The following is a 21,222-nucleotide window of genomic DNA, read 5'->3' on the forward strand; positions in this document are numbered from 1 at the left end:
CAAGTAAGATTTTATTTATCTCAAATGTGTTTGAGATATTAAAAATTAGTCAATGGGCTTTGTAAATGTTACAAACCAAAATTGCATGCATGGGGAGGTGAAAGGTTGGAAGCCAACTTTTGAGTTAAAGGCAAGCACGCCTTTGCAAAGCACTTTTTTTCTTTTTCATGCACCAAAAAAACTCTTCCTTCTCTCCTCTATATATGAAGTGGCCGAAATTCTCTCACATTTATTCTTCAACTTTTCTTCTTCATTTTGATGATGAAAGCTTACATTTCTCAATGAAAAATACTTGTGATTGATAGGTAAGTTGTTTAACAACTTAGTTTGAGCCAACATCAATCCTTGTGATTGATAGGTAAATCTCTAAAAACACCATATGTTTGTGTTTATTTTCGTATTTGCTACACACTAAATGGGGTGCTCGATTTTTGCTATTGAAGATATGATTTTCGAAATTTCCATTGCGTATCTGGGCACCATAATAGATCCCCTTTCATGATCGTGATCTTTGTGCTATTTAAAATGCATAACTTCCTGATCAATCCCCTCATTCTCTATTATTAATTTGTCTTTCGCTTTAATGAGTGTGAATTTTCCCTAACTTCCCGATTGAATAATCGGTTTCTTGATGATATCCCTTCTTTCTTGAAGGGTTGGAAAGGCCGGTACTTTTACATCTGACTTCCTTCCGTTCTTTCCTGTTGGATCTGCTTTCTATCCAAACAACCTGCCCAACTCGAGCTTCCTGTGATTATAAGACCTAGGATCCCTATGTCCTGAGTCAGGAGCTCGTGGAAGGGCATAAATTTTCCTCCTCTACCCTGATCTTGGAGGAGAATCTTATTTCCTATGGGTTGGGCATCCGGGCTGAAGATCCCATGGGCCGGGATATTGATGACTTTGATGCCCTGGATGCTCAACCTGATATGCTTTCCTTTCATGCGTACGTTTTTTTCTTATGGGTCTTTATCATATCTAACCCTGACCCTTGCAGAAAACCCAGAAATGAAGCAGGCCTTAGCCCAAAAATGTGTTGCAGTTAAGACGGGTGAGGAGAAAAAATTGGCATCCCGAAAGGCTGTTGTCGTGAAGAAAACCCGGCCAAGAAAGCTGTCGAGGAGGAGAAAAAAGTTGTTGAGGCCCGGGATACTAAATCTCCGGATGGCTAGAGGGGACTACATGAGAGACAATAATCGTGTCCCGGATGGAGGAATTTGACCAGGGTCCCGAAGGCAGAGGAACACATCCCTCATTGTCCCCGAAAGAGGAAAGCCGTTGCTGACCCCGAGCTATTATCATCAGTGATACTGAGGAGAGGGTCCCGGAAGCTACCCGAGCAGCTGGCCCATCCTCTTTAAAGTTGAATGTTCCAGGGCCATATCTATCAAGTCCTCTGACGACTCGAGGGAACATTTTCTTGGATGGGGTTTCTTCCATGGGGTCCGGCTGGTGAAGATTCTGACTTCACCGGTCCAGCAGGCCCATTTTCTTAGCCTGGGCTCCGACCATAAGTTCCTTGAGAGCACCACCTGAGCTTTCTTTGTAAGTCATTTTTCCTTTTATTCCCTTTTCTTTCCTTAACAAAAATTTTATATTGGGCCAGGGCCTCCAGGGAATTTTATTTCCAACTCTAGGGCGATTATCCAGGACTCGTGTTATGCATGGAAAAATAGTATACATGCTAAGGACGACCTCGGATGTTGCCTATCAACAAATGCGCGTCGACAAAGATGATTTAGAGACGACCTAGATAGAAGCAGAAAACTCTCGTGGCCTCGTACTCTCGGGCTTAAATAAGATGTCGGGACCACATACCTCTCGGACTTAGATAAGATGCAGGGAAACATTTTACTTTAGCCTAATTAATGAGCATTAATGCAACTGAAGCGTCAACTACTCGTTTTTCTTTAAAATATAATAGAAATTGTTTTTCCTTCCTACTATACTCGACCGAAATATACATAAATATATTTTTAAAGTACTTTTGCATCATTTAAAATATACCATATATTAAACAATTAAAAATAATCATTTAATAAAATTATTTTCTCTTATATGGTCCTTGATCTCCGTTCTTCGATCGCGTCTCGAATAACATTTAAACACACAATTTTATGCATTCTAATATAAAACTATATTTTAAACATGTAAACATGCCTATTATATTAATTTAATGCAATTAAAATAAAATGATTAAAATACACAAGAAATTTAATAACTTGCATGCATGTGGTTCACGTGGACCTTCAATTCTTCGGGACGTTACAATCTACCCTCCTTAAATTGAATTTCGTCCCCGAAATTCGCTTATTGATAGACGTGGTTTTTACATGTTTTATTGCATTAGTTTGTGTGTGTTTGCATTGTACATGCGTACATTTCATTTACATTTTGTTCATTTTAGAGTAAACATTTGCATTTGATCATGTCTCACTTTTGTGTGACAAATTTGCAGGAAAAATGACCGGAAAACCGAATCTGGAGCAAAGTGCGCAAGTCAAAAAGAAAATGGCAGAAAGGCTGGCGCTCGGGCGGTAGAAAATTACCGGCCGGGCGCGAGAGGTGAATAGCTAAGATGATGTCCAGAAAGTATGGCTCTCGGGCGGTAATTTTCTACCGCCCGGGCGCGAGATTTATTTTCCGAAGAACCAAATTACAGAAGACTCGGCGCTCGGGCGGTAATTTTCTACCGCCCGAGCGCGAATGCCGCGTTCCTCAAGAAAGATTACAGAAGATGTGGCGCTCGAGCGGTAATTTTCTACCGCCCGAGCGCCACCTATTTTTGGCAAACATATCTTTTCCGATTACTTGCCTTTGTCTTGGGATGTGGAGGATATGGAAAGGATTGGTGGACGTTTTTCATTCATTCAGACATATTGGAGCAGCCGCCACAAGCTTGAAGAGGGTTTTTTGCGCTTGGATCGAAGATTCGAAGATTTCCGGGCGTCATTCCTTGCATTTTCGTCGAGCCTAGTATTTCTAATCTAGTTTTTATCATTCAAACATTGTTTTGTTTATTTTAATTATGAATTCTAGTAGCTAACTTCACATATTTGTTGGGATTTAAGGGGATCCTACCCCGAACTTTAATTGAAATTGATTCACATATCGATTTCTGATTTATTCTTGATTATACTATTGTTTTATCGTGTTGTTAGAGCGTAGCTAACTTTAACAACGTTTTTATATTGCGAGTGAGTTCGAGAGAATAAGTTGTGATAGGAACGAGTAGTATAATCCATGGATCTACAATTTACATAGATATATGAAATTGGATACGCGCCGATAGTTATAGTCCTAAGGGTCGAAAACTAGGGGATTTCATAGATCGACATGCAATTCGCTCTTGATAAATAATTAAAAATATTTAATTACTTCATTGAGTAGAATTAGTTTGGCATAGCTCGAGAGAGTGTGTTCAATTGAATAGGAAATCCTGTCGGAAGCATATAATTGTTATCAAACGAATTAATTAATTAACGAGGGGTAGGTGAACCGACATTCCCAACAAATTCATTTCTCATTGAATTTTTAATCAACCATTTTAGATATTATATTCCATTAATTCAATTCTTGAATAATCTTATTTGCATGTTTATTTGATCATAGTAGTAATAATCAATCAACCAATTTTTCGTTGCTAAAGATTTAATAACTGAAAATAATAATTGTCAAATACAGCCTTCAGTGGAACGATACTCGTACTTATGTACATTATACTATTACTTGACATCGTGCACTTGCGATTAATTTTGAGCATATAAAACCATATTTTTATTAAGGATTTCGCAGTGCAAGTTTTGCTCGATCAAGTTTTTGGCGCCGTTGCCGGGGACTGTTAATTCACAATTTTATTTTTAGTTATTTTCTTTAGCATTGTTTCATTTTATTAAAATAACACTCCATATTCTGTTACAGATATCTCGTCCAGTGCATGCCAAAGTCACTTGACGTGAAGCTTGAGCAGTTTGACCCTGAAATTGAAAGAACTTTCCGCAGGAGAAGACAGCAGCAGAGACTGAAAGAACTGATGGAGAGGCCCGAGAACGATCATGAGGAGGAACACCATAATGCTAGACATGTTGAGATGCCACGCCGCATACCGATGCTGGAGTATACCCAACCTTCTTTGGATGGAGCACACCCCAGCATTGTGAGGCCTATTGTGCGGGCAAACCACTTCGAAATCAAACCAGCTATAATTCAGATGATTCAGAACACAGTCCAGTTTGGAAGATCTGCAGTAGATGATCCAAACACGCACATCGCAGATTTTCTTGAAATTTGCGACAATTTTAAATTTAATGGAGTTTCTGATGATGCAGTTAGGTTGCGTTTATTTCCTTTCTCCCTACGTGATAAAGCTAAAGCATGGTTAAACTGTTTGCCTGTAGGTTCGATCACCACATGGGAGGATATGGCGAAGGCGTTTCTCATCAAATACTTTCCTCCATCTAAGACCATGAAGCTACGGGCAGACATCACCACATTTGCTCAATTCGAGCAGGAGTCTTTATATGAGGCATGGGAGCATTTCAAGGATCTATTACGAAGATGCCCTCATCACGAACTACCACTTGGGTTAGTTGTTCAAACATTTTACTATGGCTTTCTTACTCCTAATCGTACTAGATGCTGCTGCGTAGTGGAAACCTCTTGAGAAAAACTACTGAGGAAGGATACGAGTTATTGGAGGAGATGGCTGCTAGCAGCTATCATCCTCAATCTGAAAGGAACAACCAGCGAAAGAGTGCAGGAGTTCACCAGGTAACTGACCTTTCCGCTATTACTGCACAACTTGATATCTTGAACAGGAAACTGGATGGTTTGAATATGAGTGGCATGGCTATGCGTCTAAAAGATATATTTTGTGGAAAATGCGGAGGAGAACATTATGTTAAGGACTGTCAAGACAGTAGTCCTTTCTATGTGAATGAGGAGGCACCAGTGAATCAATTGGGGATTCAAAACCGTCCAAGGAATGATCCTTTTTCAAATACATACAATCCTGGATGGAGACAACACCCCAACTTCTCATGGGGTGGTCAAAATAGTCAGAATCGACCACAAGGAGGACAACCATATGGAAAACAACCGATGTACAGATCTGATCCTCCTAGAGAAGAGAAATCCAATTTGGAGCAGATGATGTCTAAGTTCATCTCATCTACCGAAACTAAACTCCTAAACCAGGAATGCATCGATAAAGGGGCTAGAAAATCAAATTGGACAGTTAGCGAAGATGATAGCAAGTAAAGAACTAGGCACCTTGCCAAGTAACACCAAAACCAATCCAAAAGAGCAAGTGAAGGCCATCGAGTTGAAGAGTGGAAAGATCTTAGAGGCCAGAGGAAAAGAAAAAACTCAAGAACAGGATGAACAGACTAAGTCATCAAAAGGTAAGTCTTCCAACTCAACACCAGCACCCACTGCAAAATCTAAAATTAATATTCCTCCACCTTTTCCTGCAGCATTAAAAAGGCAAAACTTGATGCACAATTCGGTAAGTTTCTTGAGGTATTCAAAAAATTGCATATCAATATTTCTTTTGCCGATGCTTTGATGCAAATGCCTAGTTATGCTAAATTTTTGAAAGACATATTAGCTAACAAGAGGAAGTTGGAGGATCACATGACGGTGAACTTAACGGAAAATTGCTCCGCTTTGGTGCAAAACAAAATCCCACCGAAACTAAAAGATCCAGCGAGTTTTTCTATTCCTTGCATGATTGGTGATGTTGTTTTTCACAAGGCTTTATGTGATCTTGGTGCAAGTATTAATCTTATGCTCTTATCTGTATTTAGGAAGCTCGGATTAGGAGAACCTAAACCAACAAGGATGTCCTTGCAACTAGCAGACATATCTGTCAAATACCTGTGAGGGGTCATAAAGGACGTCTTGGTAAAGGTGGACAAATTCATATTTCCTACAGATTTTGTGGTACTTGATATGGAGGAGGATGTGGAGATGCCCTTGATTTTGGGGAGACCGTTCCTTGCGACTGGAAAGGCCCTGATTGATGTTCAAAAAGGGAAGTTGAGATTGAGAGTGGGCGAGGAAGAGATTACTTTTGATGTTTTTAATGCACTTAAGCACACACTGCATTCTAATAGTTGTTATAGAATTGATGCTTTTGATGCTCTTGTGTCTAACTATGTGCAGGATGCTCTTAGGGACCCGTTGGAAGCAACTCTCACTACTGAATTGAGAGAAGATGAATTGGATGCAGAGAAAGCCGAAATAGTGGCATACCTCAATGCCAACCAGCCATGGAAGAGGCCAATAAGGATGAGATTAGAGGACTTGGGAGATCGAAGAGACTTGATCCCACAAAAGTCAAGCCTGGAGGAGCCACCGACACTCGAGCTAAAACCATTGCCCCCACACCTAAAGTACGTATACCTAGGTGAGAATAACACTTTACCTGTCATTATTTCTGCTGCTTTGATAGATGGGATGGAGGACAAACTGATGGAAGTTTTGAAAGCACACAAGAGTGCTTTTGCGTGGAAGGTGGCGGATATCAAAGGAATCAATCCATCAGTCTGCATGCACAAGATCTTGATGGAGGATAAGTACTCACCTCTTGTGCAACCTCAGAGAAGATTAAATCCAAAGATGCAAGAGGTAGTAAAAGCAGAAACTATCAAACTCCTTGATGTAGGTATTATCTATCCTATATCTGATAGTGCATGGGTAAGTCCTGTTCAGTGTGTGCCGAAAAAAGGTGGGATTACTGTGATCACAAATGAAAAAAAATGAATTAATACCCACTAGGACAATTACGGGATGGCGTGTGTGCATTGATTATAGGAAATTAAATGATGCTACCCGTAAAGATCACTTTCCACTGCCCTTCATTGATCAAATGCTTGAGAGGTTAGCGGGTCGCGAGTTCTATTGTTTTTTGGATGGGTATTCAGGGTATAACCAAATTATGATTGCGCCTGAGGACCAAGAGAAAACCACTTTCACTTGTCCTTATGGCACTTTTGCTTTTAGACGGATGCCCTTTGGTTTGTGTAATGCATCTGCTACATTTCAGCGCTGCATGACTGCTATATTCCATGATATGATTGAAACTTTTCTTGAAATTTTTATGGATGACTTCTCGATTTTTGGCTCTTCTTTTGATAACTGTTTGCAAAATTTGAAGGTGGTGTTGATGAGATGCGAGGCGACAAATTTAGTGCTGAATTGGGAAAAGTGTCATTTTATGGTACAAGAAGGCATAGTATTGGGGCACAAGATATCATCGCATGGGATCGAGGTGGATAAGGCCAAAGTGGAAGTTATCAAGAACTTGCCACCTCCGACATCCATAAAGGGAGTTAGAAGTTTTCTGGGCAACGCCGGTTTTTATCGGCGTTTTATCAAAGATTTTTCTAAAATTGCCAAACCTCTATCTTCCTTACTTATGAAAGATGTGCCCTTTAATTTTAATTCTGACTGCTTACAGGCATACGAGGATTTGAAGGAGCGCTTGGTAACGGCTCCTGTCTTGATGGCACCAGATTGGGATTTGCCCTTCGAGGCCATGTGCGACGCCAGTGATAATGCGGTTGGTGCTGTCCTCGGCCAAAGGCAAAACAAGGTATTTCATACAATTTACTACGCAAGTAAAACCCTTGATGAGGTTTAATTGAATTATGCAACAACTGAAAAGGAATTACTTGCAGTAGTATTTGCGCTTGACAAATTTCACTCGTACCTTGTTTTGTCAAAAGTAATTGTTTACACAGATCACTCGGCATTGAAATATTTACTTGCTAAAAAAGATGCAAAGCCACGCTTACTTCGGTGGATTCTATTGTTGCAAGAATTTGATTTAGAAATAAAAGATAAGAAGGGTGTCGAAAATGTAGTAGCGGATCACTTGTCTAGGTTGGAGCTGATTAGTAATGATTGTGTAGATCATTCTATAAATGATTGGTTTCCTGATGAGCAGCTATTTGAGGTGAGACACTGTCCTTGGTATGCAAATTTTGCTAATTTTCTTGTCACATGCACTTCACCACCCAATCTATCGTTTCATCAACGTAAGAAATTCTTTTCTGACGTGAAATTTATTTTTTGGAGGAACCATTTTTGTTTAAGATATGTGCAGATTCTATGATTAGAAGGTGTGTTGCAGATGAGGAATTTGGTCAAATACTTAACCATTGCCATGACCGTGAGGTAGGTGGTCATTTTGGACCAACCAAGACAGCATCCAAGGTACTTGAATGTGGCTTTTATTGGCCAACCCTTTTTAAGGATGCTCGTTCTTATGTGCTTACCTGTGATAAGTGCCAGCGGACAGATAACATCTCTAACCGTCATGAAATGCCTTTGAATAATATTATTGAGTGTGAGGTTTTTGATGTGTGGGGAATATACTTCATGGGACCGTTTCCCAGCTCTTTCACAAAAAAATATATTTTGGTGGCGGTCGATTATGTGTCTAAGTGGGTAGAGGCAGAAGCATATGCCACTAATGATGCTCAAGTGGTCCTAAAATTTTTAAAAGAAAAATATTTTTAACATGTTTGGGACACCACGAGCAATCATTAGCGATGGTGGCACCCATTTTCGCAACAAACTCTTTGAAAAACTTTTAAGCAAATATGGTGTCACACATAAGATATCTACTCCCTATCACCCCCAAACAAGTGGTCAAGTGGAAGTGTCTAACCGAGAAATCAAGCGGATTTTAGAAAAATTGGTAGGTGTCAGTCGAAAAGATTGGTCTGTAAGGTTAGATGATGCTCTTTGGGCATAAGGACTGCTTCAAAACACCTATAGGCACTACACCATATAGACTACTGTTTGGTAAAGCATGTCATTTACCTGTAGAGTTAGAGCATCGAGCATACTGGGCAACCAAAGCACTGAACTTTAACTTTACTGATGCAGGTGAACGACGTCTACTTCAATTGGACCAGTTGGAGGAATTTTGGAATCTGGCATATGATCTCGCACTATCGTATAAGGAAAAGACAAAGAGGGCGGATGACAGGCGAATCATTGAAAGGGAATTCAAGGAAGGTGAAAACGTCCTGCTCTACAACTCCCGATTACGACTATTCCCCGGAAAGTTGAAATCGCGATGGTCTGGTCCATTAGTGATTTCCAAAGTTTACCCATCGAGGGCTGTAGAATTGCAAGACGGAAAGGATGGGACATTTACGGTCAATGCCCAGCGAGTGAAGCACTACATGGGTGGCACAGTTGAGCCACAACTTGGGATCACCCGGTTCCAAGACAATCCGAATTGAACTGAACGACAGTCAAGCTCTCGACTATAAATTGAGAACTACCTCTCTCCCCCTTATCTTGCAATTAAATTCGATGTTTTGTTTATGTTAGTTATGTTTTATTTATTTTTATTGTTATTGTTTTGTCTTTATATTTAAAAAAAATGGAGGGGACAATTTTCCAGAGAGCTCGGCGCTCGAGCGGCAACTTTCTACCGCTCGAGCACGACCACTTATTTCAAAATCTCCAGAGAGCTCGGCGCTCGGGCGGTAATATGTCACCGCTCGAGCGCGAACACTCATTTTGCGAAACAAAATTCCAGAAAACCTGGCGCTCGAGCGGTAATTTTCTACCGCTCGAGCGCGTCTGCAGATAAAAACGCGAAATCCCCTTTCCCCTTTCTCATTCTGAAAATCCCCAAATCCCTCAAAACCCTCTCAGCGCCTTTTCGATTTTCTTGTGCAGGAACTTCAATCTCTACTCAAATTCCCGGCAAGGCGGAACAATCTTCATAGGAAAACAAGACTCACCTCTCTCCGGTCATCCACCATCTCCATCAACACCACCATGGCTCCCAAGAAACAACGAGGTAATCCCGGTTCCTCCTCTTCAGCTTCATCCTTTGATAGACATCGTTTTGTGAATGAGTCGGCACGGGCTCGATTTGAGCATGCTAAGGTGCATAGAAACCCCATTGCTGAAAGGGGATTTCGTCGTTTATTTGAGGATAGACACGTAGAGACTCTTGGGGCATTAAAGAGGCGAGGATGGGTAAAATTTGGCGAGCAACCTAAGGCGGCAGTGGTGTCTGTAGTTAGGGAATTCTATGCTAATTCCGGTGAACGAACTGATGGTAAAGCGTTTGTTAGAGGTCGGTTCGTGCCGTTTGATTCATTCACGATTAACTCCCTATTAGAAACGGCCGATGTTGACGACTCCGAATTCGAGGCATTAGTTGCGGACCCACGATGATCATCGAGACTTTGTGCCTTCCAGGGGTGACCTGGAAACCATTAGGGAGACCCCCGAGCTGCTTTGACGAAAAATATTTGCGGGCCGATATTGCCCTGTGGTATTTATTTTTGGCCAGAAGGATGATGCCAGTCTCCCACAAGAGTGAGGTGCAGAAAGAGCGGGCAGTTGTACTCTTTGCATTATCTCAGAACTACGCCATCAACGTGGGCAAGCTCCTACACTCTCAAATTATGATGAGCATAAATAACAGCCACATCGGCCTCTTCTTTCCTACCATCATATCCGAGTTGTGTGCCCAGGCGGGAGTTGTATTCCGTGATGATGAGGAGTGGTTGCAGCCGACGAAGGCTATTTGTGTAGATGACTTACAGCGAAAGAGGGCAAAGCGACACGTAGACTACCCCACTCAAGAGGAGGAGGCAGGTGGATCAAGCACCATCATCCCTCGTCGCCCACAACCCCGCAGGCGCACTCAGAACGACAAAATGGACGAGAGACTTGCCTTCATGGCTCACCAGGAGCAGTTCAACACCAACGTCACGACACATCTTTCCCATCTCGACTCCATGATGCGCACTATGCTCATCCACGGGGACGTAGATCCAGGGACCATACCACCATGTCCGCCGTTCATCCCCCCCTACCAGTTTCAGTATGACTATCTTCCGCAAGGGGATGCCACCAGAGTGCCACCACTGGAGCACGATGAAGAGGAGTCTTGATCAGGGGAGTTCACTGTTTCCCCTTCTTTGCATTTTTATTGTCTATTGCGTTATGTTTATTTCTTATTGTTGTTTCATTCGTGCATTTATTTTTGCATTTATTTTTGTGTCTCCATACGTGTTTGCATTTTTGTGTTTCATTTTTTGTGCAATAAGGGACATTGCACTCCTTTAGTATGAGGGGGTCGTTTTTCGTATTTGTCTTGCATGAGTGTCAGATGATGGTGAAACTAGTAAATTGGTAGCCAATGATGATTGTGGGATAAATGAATTGCATAATGCTTAGTCTTATCACTCGTTATGAATCCCCAGGTGAATTGAAATCGTTTTATGCACACATAGTGGATTTTAATAGTGGTGTCGATGACAGTTAAGTTCAAAATAATCTTTGAGGGGAACTGGAGAAACATAAGATGCGAGTAGAACTTGAATGAATATCTGTTGAAATGAGTGACTACCAATAACATGAACTCAAGTAGAAAATCAAAAGTATACCTCCAATATCCTTCATCCAATCGTGCATAGGACCTAAAAATTCGTCTCTAGGCCAGATAAATAAACATACCCTATATTCCAAGCCTAGGGAGTACGCATGAGAAAACTATGCGCCTGAAAAATAAAAATTAAAAAAAAAGAAGAGAAAAAAGGGGATGTAAGGTGTGGGGGAGCCAAAAAGGGATGAAATTCTATCCCAAGGCTAAAAAGATGGAGATGTAAGGAGTTGAGGAATGTCAGAGAAAATTTCTGACAAGGGCATAGTGAAAATGATCTACGTACTCCAAATCTTTCTGAACCACTTGAGCATTTATAGCTATTGACTCCCTACATTTTGTTATTCTACCATGAAACTCTACCGCTTTATGTGTTTACTGGTAGGTCCCGAATAGAAACAGAACTTAGGAGAGAGAAACTTGCGTTGACTTGTCGATTCGGCGACCCACATGATTTACGAATAATACTGTCTGAAACATAAGCTAGAAAAATCTACAGCACACACAACCATACTTTGTGGAATAATACCGATGTTTTGTGATGTTTTTAAGGGGTATTAATGGATGTGTGTTTTGACTAATTGGATGTGGTTCACAAACCCTATGAGGCAGGAGATGTCAGTTTGCTACTTTGCCATTAATCTAGTTATTTTAATACGTTCACTTTGTGTTTGTTTCATGTTTTAGTTGTAGTCTGTAACCTACTTTGCTTGAGGGCAAGCAAAAGGTTAGTATGAGGGGGTTGATAGACGTGGTTTTTACATGTTTTATTGCATTAGTTTGTGTGTGTTTGCATTGTGCATGCGTACATTTCATTTACATTTTGTTCATTTTAGAGTAAACATTTGCATTTTATCATGTCTCACTCGTGTGTGACAAATTTGCAGGAAAAATGACCGGAAAACCGAATCTGGAGCGAAGTGTGCAAGCCAAGAAGAAAATGGCAGAAAGGCTGGCGCTCGGGCGGTAGAAAATTACCGCCCGGGCGCGAGAGGTGAATAGCTAAGATGATGTCCATAAAGTATGGCGCTCGGGCGGTAATTTTCTACCGCCCAGGGCGCGAGATTTATTTTCTGAAGAACCAAATTACAGAAGACTCGGTGCTCGGGCGGTAATTTTCTACAGCCCGAGCGCGAATGCCGCATTCCTCAAGAAAGATTACAGAAGATGTGGCGCTCGAGCGGTAATTTTCTACCGCCCGAGCGCCACCTATTTTTGAAAAAAATATCTTTTCCGATTACTTGCCTCAGTCTTGGGATGTGGAGGATATGGAAAGGATTGGTGGACGATTTTCATTCATTCAGACATATTGGAGCAGCCGCCACAAGCTTGAAGAGGGTTTTTTGCGCTTGGATCAAAGATTCGAAGATTTCCGGGCGTCGTTCCTTGCATTTTCGTCAAGCCTAGTATTTCTAGTCTAGTTTTTATCATTCAAACATTATTTTTTTTATTTTAATTTTGAAATCTAGTAGCTAACTTCACATATTTGTTGGGATTTAAGGGAATCCTACCCCGAACTTTAATTTAAATTAATTCACATATCGATTTCTGATTTATTCTTGATTATACTATTTTTTTATCGTGTTGTTAGAGAGTAGCTAACTTTAACAACGTTTTTATATTGAGAGTGAGTTTGAGAGAATAACTTGTGATAGGAACGAGTAGTATAATCCGTGGATCTACAATTTACATAGATATATGAAATTGGATACGCGCCGATAGTTATAGTCCTAAGGGTCGAAAACTAGGGGATTTCATAGATCGACATGCAATTCGTTCTTGATAAATAATTAAAAACATTTAATTACTTCATTGAGTAGATTAGTTTGGCATAGCTCGAGAGAGTGTGTTCAATTGAATAGGAAATCCTGTCGGAAGCATATAATCATTATCGAACGAATTAATTAATTAACGAGGGGTAGGTGAACCGACATTCCCAACAAATTCATTTCTCATTGAATTTTTAATCAACCATGTCGAGGCCCGTATTTCGTATTTGAAAATTTGCGGAATAATTTAAAATTTTTCTTTAAAAGTAAGTAACTCGCCTCATTCATAAAATAAATTGATGAAAAGATTTAATGTTCAAAGTAGCAGCGGAAGTAAATATCTGTTTCAAACAACAACTTAAAATAATTCATCATGATAAAAAATGAGTTTGCATAAAATAATAAATAGACTGATAAATGAGGTCCACGGGTTCCTACTACTGCCGACCCAAGATGGCTTACTGGTCCCCGCCCTCGGTCCCGACCTCATCAGTACCTACAACAATCAAGTCTAGTGAGTCTAAAGACTCAGCATGCATATATCGTAGATAACAAGTAAATATCATAAAATTTCATGCCGTGTAAAGATATCATGTCGTAAAGCATAACGTGAAAATATCTTCTCATTAGTAATTATAAATACGTGCATAACTGAACTGAAAATCGTAAGTGAAATGTTTGCTCGATAGAGCCCTGTCATGAAATAGCATATAATAATTTTCTGTTGAGAATATGTTCTACGCAAGTGACCCATAACGTGAAATGAATCGTCTGATCAGACTAAACCACAGTATACTGCGCGGTAGAGATCATCACAGCCCTTGGACTGGATATCTGTACCCATACATGAACATGAACTGAACCGGTCACTGACCACCGAATGAAGTAATGATCCAATGAACGTGAGGTGGCCACAAGCAATATTGCATATATCCCAAAATGAACATTTTATATTTTTATGCACATAATATAACTAAATATCCTGTTTTATTTTACCGAATGGGTTGGATCGTTCTCAGGCTCGCTGCGACCTAATCTAACATGAAAAATATGCAAATTATTTAACTTGACTGAAACTTCGTAATTGAACCCAAAAACGAGACAATTACGACCAACGACTTAGTATTCAACCATGACTCTGCACCAACCCGAACCAACATCGAATCATCATTTAGTCATGATTAAAATCCACCTAAAATGTTGAAATAATGCTCCTAAAAATTGTACAAATCGAAATTTGGTGAATGGAGGCCAAAAACATGAAACGCTCTTTCGAGAGTCAATTTGGCACATTGCACCGTAAATTCTCGTACGACCTCTAAACTTAACTGAATCACAAACGGCCAAAAACATGACCTTCCTAACTCAATGAGGCACTGTCTAGTCCAAGGCCATAGGCTAAAAGCCAACCAAGAACTCAAACGAGCCTCTGAACCGAAGCACTAAGTTGTTGTCAAAAATTACAGCAGCAGCGCTCGTGCTTGCATGCTTCGTTTGCAAGGCTAATGGCCATTGGGGCTTGAACCACCGACCAGAACCTCTTACTAACATCCTAAGGTGTGGATTGAACCATGGCTAAGGGCCCTATGCCAGCCACAATCCAAACAACACCAAGAACGACTCAAAACTCCCACCCGAGAAGCCACGCTGCGCGTGTGGGGAGGATTGCTTCGCTTGCTGTCATGGACCATTCCTGTGGTCATTTGATTGACCATGGCATGATCTAGACATCATGAGGTATTGTATGAATCATGGCTAAGGGCTAAAAGCCAAACAAGATCCATACCCACCTCATTACCGAACACACAAGAAAATTTCAGAAGACAGAAACCGTGGGACGTTTCCGTTGTTTTGTTTTAAAATCGAGAGAACCGTGAACCAAGCCATGGAAGGGCATCTTGGTCACGTCCTAGACATGCCGAGGAGATATTCTAACCATGGCTACAGCCCCTAGGGCAGCCTAGATCAGAACCTTCATCTTAGTGCATGAACCATGCAAAAATCGAGACACAATGACATGGGGGAGGGGGGGGGAGTTGCTGTCAAAACGTGATGCAAGGGGGAAACGGGGCTGAAACCACTGGACATCTCCCTTCCTAACATACCCTATACCATGTCTAAAAGCAGCCTTGAGCCCCTGGAAATCGAGCCAACCCTACAACAACAAAAACAATAAAACCGTGAAGGCACAAGAGGAAGGCCGAAAATCTGTGGATGTTTCGAAAATGTTGCTGTCATAAATTTCGGTTTTCTTGCAGTTAAATCATGTATATGTGATGTTTAAAAATACCTATATGGCTTGATTGAAGAGTGAAAGAAAATATAAACATGCCTGGATTTGTTTTGAAAGAAAAACAAATGAAAACAACGATGCGGCGCGGCGGAGACGGAGTGTTCTTCACTTTCTTGTTTTCTTTCTTATTTCTCCTAGGAGACTCACGATTTTTCCTCTCTGAAACCTACTGAATTTCGGTGGAAATGGTAGGGAGGGAAGTCTAGGAAGATAAATGGGAGAAAATGAATCTTTCTATCTTTCTAGTTTGTGGGATAAGGAATGATTTGGTTATCCAGAGATTTTTGAAGGATAATTGAGGGTGCACTTGGTCGATTATTTGGTCTAGGAACAAGGGAGAAAATTTCTTAATTATTTAATTGTTGGTGATTTAAAAGTGGAGGAAATTATCTACCAAGAAAGATTATGGAAATGAATCAAGGAATGAGTTGTCAAATATTTTGAATCTAGAAAAGGAGGGGGCAGAAATTTAACTCTTAAATATGGGGTGGAATATTGCTTAATTATTAAGTATTGAGGATTTAAAGTTGAAGGGATTATTTACAATGAAAGGGATAAGGAAAGAAATCAAATAATGGTGAGTTGTAAATTCCATAACAAATCTTCCAAGGTGGCCGATTTTTCTAAGATAAATGGGGATGAAATATTGCTAAATAAACATGGTAGGAATATTGCTTAAATATTAATTAGTGGTAAATAAAATTTAGGGAATTATCTATCAAGAAGTGATAAGGAAAAGTATCCAAAATTGTGAGTTGACATATTAATTAAATCTTAAAGGGTAGTGGCCGAAAATTGCATGATAAATGGAGGAAAAAGTATTTCTTAATTATTAAATTTTAAATCTTTAATGTTTTATCTACCCATTAAATATTTTAGTGAATTAATAAATTAATTATTGAACCTAAATGAACTTATTTATTACTCACCTCAAATTACTTAAATAATTCCTTAAACATTCTTTTACATGAAATTAACTTATTATTTATCTAAAATAAATTCTAGGAATGTTTTCTTAATATTAAATTTTATCCCAATACTCCAACTCCAGTCCGGCCTCACTTATTTAACTGAAAAGATAAAACTAAACTTATGCGATTTAAAATAAATAATCATGACTAACAACTTTAATAATTCTTTAAATAATAAAGAAATCATTTTTAATTTAAATACTAAAAATTATGCATGGCTTATACGTAGTCTGATTTACGGATTCTACAACTCTCCCCCCCTTAAAAGAAATTTCGTCCTCGAAATTAGAACTTACCGAATAACTCGGGATACCGACTCCTCATCTCTGGCTCAGACTCCCACGTAGCTTCCTCCTCTGAATGGTTAAACCATTTGACTTTTACTCGCTTAACCAGCTTGTTCCGAAGCTTCTTCTTCTGTCTGTCTAGGATCTGCACTGGTCTCTCTTCATAAGACAGGTTCGGAGTAAGCTGCAACGGCTCAAAGTTCAAGACATGCGAAGGATTTGTCATATACTTCCTTAGCATAGAGACGTGGAACACATTGTGTACTCCGGCCAGATTCGACGGAAGATCAACACGATAAGCTAACGTCCCAACCCTGTCGAGGATCTCAAATGGTCCGATGAATCGCGGACTGAGCTTTCCTTTCTTCCCAAACCGCATGACGCCTTTCATAGGTGCTACCTTCACAAAAACATAGTCGCCAACGGCAAACTCTAGATTTCTCCTCCTCTGGTCCGCATAACTCTTTTGTCGACTCTGAGCAGTCCTCATCCTATCACGGATCTTGACTACTACATCGGCAGCCTGCTGAATAATCTCCGGACCCAATTCTGCTCTTTCCCCTACTCCATCCTAATGAATAGGAGATCTACACTTACGACCATACAGTGCTTCGTACGGAGCCATACCTATAGACGACTGAAAGCTGTTATTATAGGTGAACTCTACCAATGACATATTCGATTCCCAACTCCCAGAGAAATCCATAACACAAGCACGGAGAAGATCCTCCAAAATCTGAATAACTCGCTCTGACTGCCCATCTGTCTGAGGGTGGAAAGTTGTGCTAAATAACAACTTCGTACCCATAGTCGAATGCAAACTCTTCCAAAATGAGGAAGTGAATCTGGGGTCTCTGTCAGATACGATAGAAACTGGAATACCATGAAGTCGGACTATCTCCCGGATATACAACTCTGCATATTGAATCATGTTGAAAGTCGTCTTAATAGGCAATAAGTGCACTAATTTGGTAAGACGATCAACGATCACCTAGATAGCATTTGATCCTCTGACTGACTTAGGCAAACCGGTCAGGAAGTCCATGGTAACATTCTCTCACTTCCACCCGAGAATAGGAAGAGGCTTGAGCATACCTGCTGGTCTCTGGTGCTCCGCCTTCACAAGCTGACATGTCACACACTCGGATACAAAACGTCTGATATCCTTCTTCATTCCTGGCCACCAATACAACAACTGCAGATCTTTGTACATCTTCGTACTCCCAGAGTGAATAGAGTACGGCGACATGTGGGCCTTTGATAAAATATCTGCTCGAATAGAACCACTGCTAGGAACCCACATTCTGTCTCGGTATCTCACAATACCGTCGCTGACTGTATACAAGACACCGTCCTTGGCCTCATCTCTCTGCTTCCACTTTGCCAACTGCTCATCTGCTGACTGCCCACTGCGAATACGGTCTAGAAGAGAAGACTGAATCGTCAAAGTAGATAGACGGGGAACTCTACCTCGAGGATAAGTCTCTAGATCAAACCTCTGCATCTCAGACTGAAGAGGTCTCGAAATCGCCAAATGAGCCATCACTGCGACTTTCCTGCTCAAAGCGTCTACAACTACATTAGCTTTACCCGGGTGGTAGCTAATGTCACAGTCATAGTCCTTCACTAGCTCCAACCAACGCCTCTGACGCATATTCAGCTCTTTCTGCGTAAAGAAGTACTTGAGGCTCTTAGGGTCGGTAAAGATCTGGCACTTCTCTCCGTACAAATAATGCCTCCAAATCTTCAAGGCAAATACCACGGCTGCCAATTCTAGATCATGGGTAGGGTAATTCTTCTCATGGGTTTTCAACTGACGAGAAGCATATGCTATCACATTCCCATGCTGCATCAACATTGCGCCTAGATCGAGCTTCAAAGCATCGGTATACAAAACAAAGTCTCTGGGCCCTGACGGCATGGCCAATACTGGTGCTGAGATAAGAGATTGCTTCAGAGTATCAAAGCTCTTCTGACACTCATCGCTCCACACAAATTTCGCATTCTTCCTTGTCAACGACGTGAGTGGAACTGCGATAGAGGAGAATCCCTGAATAAACTTCCGATAATATCCTGCTAGCCCAAGGAAACTACGGATCTCTGATGCATTCTGCAGCACAACCCAATCTCTGACTGCTGCAACTTTCGCTGGGTCTACCTCCATACCGCTGCTAGAAACGATGTGGCATAAGAACGCCACCTTCTCTAACCAGAATTCGCATTTACTGAACTTTGCGAATAACTTGTGCTTTTGCAAGGTCTGCAAAACTGTGGTCAGATGTCTGTTGTGCTCCTCATGATTCTTCGAGTAGACGAGAATGTCGTCTATGAACACTACACAAACTGGTCAAGATACGGCTGAAATACGCGATTCATGAGATCCATGAAGATCGCTGGCGCATTCGTCAAACCGAACGGCATCACAAGGAACTCGTAGTGGCCATAACGAGTCCTAAAAGCAGTCTTGGAAACATCAGCATCTTTCACCCTCAACTGATGATAACCGGAATGCAGATCAATCTTGGAGAATACTGAAGCTCTCTGCAACTGATCAAATAAGTCCTCAATCCGCGGAATTGGGTACTTGTTCTTCACTGTAACCCTGTTCAACTCCCGGTAATCAATATAGAGCCTCATAGAACCATCATTCTTCTTCACAAATAAGACTGGCGCGCCCCCTAGTGAAAAACTCGGGCGAATGAACTCGTTGTCAAGAAGTTCCTGAATCTGCTTCTTGAGTTCTGCCATCTCTGTCGGTGCAAGTCGGTACGGTGCTTTTGAGATCGGTACTAGTACCTAGCATAAGCTCAATCGAAAACTCCATTCTCTCTTGGGTGGCATACCGGAGACGTCCTCAGGAAAAACGTCTAGAAAATCTCTAACAATGGGAACATCGGAGGCTGACTGACTGGGTGCCTCAGGAACGGATACAAAAGTCGCTAAAAACGCCCGACACCCTCTACGCATGAGCTTCCTAGCTTGGATACAAGGTATAATACTGCGGTAAAGGAAAGTACCTGTCTGGCTCGAATAAGAAAGTGCTGCCATCCCAGGCGGTCGGACTAGAACGGATCTCCGCTGGAAGTCAATCAAAACTCTGTTCTGCAATAGCCAGTCCATCCCGAGAATGATTTCAAACTCTGGCATCGGCAGTACGATAAGATCCGCATAAACAAGATTGCCATGAAGCTCTAGGTCTATGTCTCGGATCACATTGGTAGCTGTCATCTCCACTCCAGAATGCAAAACTACTGAATACGCCACATCTAACCCAACGGTCTTGACCTTGAGGAAGTTAGCAAAGACCTCCGAAATAAACGAGTGAGTAGCCCCTGAATCTATCAAGGCTTTCGTAGCGGAACCAGATATAAAAATTCTCCCTAAAAGATTGGAACACTAACTGAACCCAATAGTTACAAGAACTAAACTTATAGACATGCAAAGGCCAGGGTTCTTCTAAACTAAATTCCCGAAAATAACACTGATTAGAGCATGCAATCCTATCATCAATTCTATGTTCAAAATCTTAATCCAGATTCCCAAAACAATGAATTTCAAATATTAACTTAAAGCTTTAAGATACCTGTCATGAGCATGGTGTCTGGGTTTGTCTCCGCTGCATGGAGAGCAAAAACTCTGCCTTGGGTAGGCAGACTCCTCTGCGGGCACTGCTGCAGAAAGTGGTCTGGAATACCACATTTATAACACTTCCCTGAGCCATACATGCACGCTCCAGCATGGCGGCGTGTGAACTTAGGACAGACTGGGTGCTCAAAGTTCCTTGGGGCTGCACGTCCCTGCTGATGCTATTTCTGTCCTCTGTTCTTGGGTGGGCCATGGAAAGGCCTCTTGTTCTGATGCTGCTGCTGAGGAGGAGGACGGTGTGGCATCTAGACTGGGCGCTTGCCCTAACGGTCTCTCTCTATATCCTGCTGATCCTGCTCTGCAGCTAGAGCTCTGGAGACGATAACATCATAAGTAGTAGGGCCAGCCACCCTAACATCACGGCGCAAGATCAGCCGCAGACCATCTAGAAAGTGCCTCAACTTTGCTCCAGCATCATTCGCAATTAGGGGCACGAAAAGGCAACCCCTCTCAAACTTACGGATGAACTCCGTAACAGTCATATCTCCCTGCCTCAGGGTCATGAACTCCCTGGTCAATCTGGAACGCACCTCATCAGTAAAATATTTGGAGTAGAATACCTCCATGAAGCGCGTCCAACTCAGTGTAGCCAAGTTCAGGGCTACTGATGCTCCTTCCCACCATAAGCGGGCATCTCCTCCGAATAGATAGGTGGCACAACGAACTCTATCCGCATCTCCAAACTCCATAAACTCGAAGATAACCTCGAGGGAATTAATCCAGCCCTCGGCAATCATGGGATCTTTCGTCCCTGAAAACTCCTTCGGCCGCATCTTCATAAACCTCTCATAAGTAGCCTCGGGCTCTGTCGGCCTGGCTGCCACAGCAT

The 21,222-nt window shown here is 41.4% G+C and overlaps 1 non-coding gene across 1 annotated transcript; it reads right to left on the minus strand.

Moving 5' to 3' along the window:
• Positions 1–4,469: 4,469 nt before the first annotated feature.
• Positions 4,470–4,575, minus strand: LOC142528146 (small nucleolar RNA R71). The gene has a single exon (XR_012815628.1). It is a non-coding gene; the product is annotated as a small nucleolar RNA R71 (small nucleolar RNA).
• Between the last annotated feature and the right edge of the window lie 16,647 nt (positions 4,576–21,222).

The sequence above is a fragment of the Primulina tabacum genome, chromosome 15 (assembly GCF_025594145.1).
Source record: "Primulina tabacum isolate GXHZ01 chromosome 15, ASM2559414v2, whole genome shotgun sequence".
Taxonomy (NCBI): Eukaryota; Viridiplantae; Streptophyta; class Magnoliopsida; order Lamiales; family Gesneriaceae; genus Primulina; species Primulina tabacum.